At 43.7% G+C, this 5,237-nt stretch overlaps 1 long non-coding RNA gene across 2 annotated transcripts; it reads right to left on the bottom strand.

Moving 5' to 3' along the window:
* Positions 1–2,854: 2,854 nt before the first annotated feature.
* Positions 2,855–4,113, bottom strand: LOC115029978. 2 transcript variants are annotated; one of them, XR_003835548.1, is made up of 4 exons: positions 4,035–4,113; positions 3,628–3,681; positions 3,081–3,131; positions 2,855–2,978 (listed from the first exon to the last, which is right to left on the bottom strand). It is a non-coding gene; the product is annotated as an uncharacterized LOC115029978 (long non-coding RNA). The 2 variants fall into 2 exon arrangements; XR_003835549.1 differs by having other exon boundaries at positions 3,921–4,058.
* Positions 4,114–5,237: the final 1,124 nt, after the last annotated feature.

Below are 5,237 nucleotides of genomic sequence, written 5' to 3' on the forward strand. Positions count from 1 at the left end.
GCTGTCCTGGAACTCACTTTGTAGACCAGGCTGGCCTCGAACTCGGAAATCCGCCTGCCTCTGCCTCCCGAGTGCTGGGATTAAAGGCGTGCGCCACCACGCCCGGCTGCAAATGCCCCTCTTAATGACATTCTACTATACTCACAAATCAGTGCCTTGCTCAGCCATCATCAGAGAATGTTCCTTCTGCAGCAGATGGGAACAAATACAGACATCCACAGCCAGACATTATGCAGAGAGAAAGAGACCATGGAACACTCAGCCCTAAAAGGAATGTCTCCATCAAATCTTCTCCTTGGGGTTCAGGGAAGTCTGCAGAAGAGGAAGCAGAAAGGTTGTGAGAGCCAGGGTGAATGGAAGGCAGCAAGGAACCAGGTCCCTCTAGATCAACAGGGTCTGACACACTCATGAACTCACAGAACAGGAGGCGGCATACACAGGGTCTGCACAGGTCTGCACCATTGGGGTCCTAAAGGTGAAAGAAGTGGACATATGAGCCCATCCCTAACCCAGAAGCTGTCTCCCAACTGATAACCACTTGCAAATGACAATTTAGTTTTCTCCAAGGGAGTCACACTACTGCCCTGCAGTAGATCACCAATAGAAAGAAAACTCAATGCCATACAGGTCCTTTGTACATGGCTTCCAGTTAAGTGTTTTATGCAAACAAGTGGACTTTCTTGGGCTCTTTTCCTTCCATTTATTTAGTCCTATTCCAGTGTGTTGGTTTTTGATTTGCTTTGTTTTATTATCATCCCTTAGAAACCTGTTTGTATTCTAATGAAAGACAGAAGGGGAGGGGGGAGATGCAGACGGGAGGGGGGGTGGGGAGGAACTGGGGGGGAATAGGAGGCAGGTAACCATCATCAGGACAAATTATGTGAGAAAATAAAATCTGTTTTCCATGAAAGGAATAAAAGAGCACTATCAAGATTGTGAAGAAAATCTTCAAAATGGGAGACATTTTCATAAGCCACGTGTCTGGTTGGAGGCATTATGCTAAAGAACTTTATACACTAACTATTAAAAGGCAAGTAACCCAATTTTCAAATGGGCAATCAATCTAACCAGCTCTCCAAGTAGATTCACATGGCCAACAAGCACATGAAAAGACGACCAATGTTGTCAGACCATAGGAGAGAAACATATTACCACTTCACACTCAACAGGATGGTGAAACAAATACAGTAGAAGTGGCATGTGTTAGAGAGGATGAGACAAAGCCGGAACTCTAATATGTTGTGGGTAGGAGCAGAAAACAGAGTAGCCATTTTAGAAGACAGACTGGCAGTTACTTAAAATATTTAACACTTGGTTCAGAGTAACTATATGGCCCAGAAACCCCACTGCTAGTTCTATACCCAACATAAATGAATTTTTTATGTCTATGCAGAAGCTTATGTGTAAATATTCACAGAAGCACTGTTCATAATAGCCAAGAAGTAAAAAAAAAAAACAAAACAAAAAACAACAACAACAAAAAACACTCATATTTTTTTCCTCCCTTCCACAGATGAAAGGGCAAACTCAGATGGAATATATCCATATAAAAGAGGTGTCTTAGTCAGGGTTTCTATTCCTGCACAAACATCATGACCAAGAAGCAAGTTGGGGAGGAAAGGGTTTATTCAGCTTACACTTCCATATTGCTGTTCATCACCAAAGGAAGTCAGGACTGGAACTCAAGCAGGGCAGGAAGCAGGAGCTGATGCAGAAGCCATGGAGGGATGTTCCTTACTGACTTGCTTCCCCTGGCTTGCTCAGCTTGCTTTCTTAAAGAATCCAAGACTACCAGCCCAGGGATGGCACCACCTACAAGGGGCCCTCTACCCTTGATCACTAATTGAGAAGATGCCTCATAGCTGGATCTCATGGAGGCATTTCCTCACCTGAAGCTCCTTTCTCTATGATAACTCCAGCTTGTGTCAAGTTGACACAAAACCAGCCAGCACAAGAGAATTATTCCGCCATTAAAGGAATGAGGTCTTGATGCATGCTTCTACATGTATGCAACTCCAGAATATTGTGCTGAGTGAGAGAAGCCAGGCACAAAGAGCACATAGTATATTTCTCTATTTAAATGAAATTTCCAGAATAGGCAAATCTATAGAGACAAAAAGATAAATGGCAGACTGAAGCTAGATGGGTAGAGATGAAGTGAGGGGGGTTTGGGGAGTGTTATAGAGATGTGCATGTGTTTCTTTGTGGGGGATGGTGATGAAGCCCTGAAACTGCACTATTGTAATGGCTTCCCAACTCTGTGAATACAGCACACCACTGAATACACACTGTAAGTGAGTTATATTATACAGGAATTCTATTTCAGTTAGGTCATTCTAAAACACAGAAAGTCATGCGCCCTTGAATTCTACATTCTATCCTCAGGAATGCCGTAGGTCCCAAAGCAAACCCTCTCCAGCCAAGCTCCGGAATCTGAAGGGAACAGATGTCACTCTTCTCCTTCAATGTTGCAGGGGCTCAGAATGAGGAGATGACTGGAAAAAAAGCTGGCAAAAATCACCAGGCAAGACAGCGTCCTACATGTTATTCATCACAGAATATCAACCACCCGCCTGCCTTCTTCACAACCAAACTAGGACGCACAGCTAAATTCATCTCTCCCTGACAGCTCAGAAGCCTGACAGCTCGGAATGTGCTGTTGATAGAGACCTACCCTCCATTCTTCCGATGGCCAGAGCTCCTCCTCCATGTCTTCACTCAGCTGAGGAGACATAGGTATAAGCCCCAGATACCACAGAGGTAGAGAAGCAGATCAGCAAGGTCAATATGGCAGGAAGGGAACCTGGCAAAGCTGTCAGTCATGACACAGCTTGCAGGCAAAATCATACCCTAGACTCCACGGCTCTTTGGACAACATCGCCTGCTGACACACTAGTTCAGCTGGTCATTACCATTCTTCTTGTATTTATTTTGAGCAGATACCATCCTCTCAGTGCGAAGCTCCAAAGTCACCGTCCCTTTAAGAGATTAAAAATAGAATTCTCTTGAGATCCAGCAATTCCACTGGGCATATCTCCCAAGGAACTAAAAACAGGAGTCTTCAATAGGTCCTTACCTACCATATTGACAGAAGTCTTTCACAGGAGCCCAGAGATGGAAGATACTGGGTGCTTGTGAGTGGGGAGAAAACTGGGAATAAGTGTAGGGTCTTGGAGCCAAAGACATAAAATTTAAAATCTAAATCCAAAACCGAGTCTCTGACATGCCCCCAAAAGAAATATAACTGCACAGTGAAATCATTTCATTATTAGAAGAAGAAGATTACTTATTAAAGCATTATATAGAGTTACAATTAGGCTATGTGAAGTATATATGAACCATGAACGAATTTCTGTTTAGACTGAGGACCAATCTATAGGTTATCTCAGTATACATGTGCAGATATTCCAAAATTCACAAAAACCCAAGATCTGAAACTCTGGTTCTAAGCATTTTTGATAAGGATAACTCGATCTGTGTCTACCCACAATGGAGTATTATTTATCTCTGAAAACAGAAAATGCTTTCATCCGTGAACAGTATATGAATGTGTGGAAACTTCTAGAACCACATTAGTTCATCCTATTAATGCAAAGTCTAAAAAAAATAAAAAGAGAGACTACTTACCACTTGACCATGTATCTTTGTGAGGGAAGCTGGGGAGGTTTTCCTCCTGAGCACCTAAGAAGAGGAGAAGCAAAAGACAACCTCCCATCTACCACTTGGCACTTCACCCCAAGGTGGTATTTCTCAGCTTTGAAGACTGGACCAGTCTTCAGCCTTCATCTTTGAAACTGATAAAAGCATATCCACCATGAGAGGGGGTGAGGATGAACATGGTATTCGTGGCTGAAAGTGAGAGAGGACCGAGCAAGCACATAGCACACAGACCCACCCTCAGTGCCCTGTACCAAACCCACCCCTTCCATTCTGGGCAGACAAGCCATCAGCTTTACATCTGACTTTTAGATGGCCTTCTGTCACTTAAGACTGAAAGAATGCAGGTGCCACACTCCTGCCAGAATGACACACACCAACTACTGAACAAGCTTCTGTTGAGTGGCCCACTGCATGGAGAAGGAGTCTGGTGGAGTGGGAATCTGAAAAGCCAACTGTCCCTGCCGCTAACTGCTCATGTGACCTTAAGTACAGCAATGTTTCAAATTCCTCAGGAGCAAAATGAAGTGCCTGGGTCAGTCTCACTGGCTCCTGCCAACTATGAAAAGCTGAGGCTGTCTGTGCTACTCAGTCCCAACACAAATATTTCTTCTCTAGAAGCCGCAGGGGACTGTGTCTGATGCTGACTTCACTGCAAACACTGTTCTCCTGATCCCAAAGTCTGAGATGTTGTATTCATCTCATTTGTTTCTATATCATTTTCCTACTAACTGGACGTCCTCAAATAACTGAAGTATATTCACTTGTCACTCTGTGGTCTAGGTGTCTTAACGAAGGCATCATCAGGGCCTTGCTCCTTCTAGGGCTCTAGGGGAGAAACCTCTCCTGCCTCACCAGCTCCTGATAGCTCTAGGTGTTCTTGTGCTGTGGTTGTATCACTCTGGTCTCTACCTCTGTGTCCCCATGGCTTCTCCATGTGCCTGCATTGTTTCCCCTTCCAGCTCTTCAAAGGAAACTCATAGTTAGACTTCTGGTCTACCCAGAATCCTAGGTTGATCCATCCCATCTTCAACTAATTAAATCTGCAAAGACCCTTCTCCAATAAGGTCACATTCCCAGTTCTGGTCATCATGGTATGGGCACATACTTGGGAGACCATCATTCAACACACTATATAGTATGTATAAGAATTATTAAGAAAACAGGAAAAAACAGCACATAGTTTGGGTATATCTTCTATGTGTCACTGATATGGTACATAAGGAAGACAGAAAATAAATCTCTACCAGCCATTATGTTAATCAGTCACCTGGAAAGAATCCCAGAGCTAAGGAGTTAAGCAAGGGCTCTTTTCTTTTTAAACAACAGGTCTGAAAGTGAGCCACACAGTTCATCCCACTGATGGCTCCTTGGGTATATGTGCTAATGTGCTTGGTTATATTTTGCTCCCACTTCTGCTGTCCTGGTAACAAGATGTGAATATAGACTCTTTCCTGTGGCCTGGCTCTTCTCGAATGTGGAACATCTATCAAAGGGAAGCATTCAAGTGCCCATTTTTTGAAAGCAAACCAGAGAGCAATCTCCTTGTCTTTTCAAGAAGCCATTGTGTTTGTTTTTTC

The sequence above is a fragment of the Mus caroli genome, chromosome 19 (genome assembly GCF_900094665.2).
Source record: "Mus caroli chromosome 19, CAROLI_EIJ_v1.1, whole genome shotgun sequence".
Classification (NCBI taxonomy): domain Eukaryota; kingdom Metazoa; phylum Chordata; class Mammalia; order Rodentia; family Muridae; genus Mus; species Mus caroli.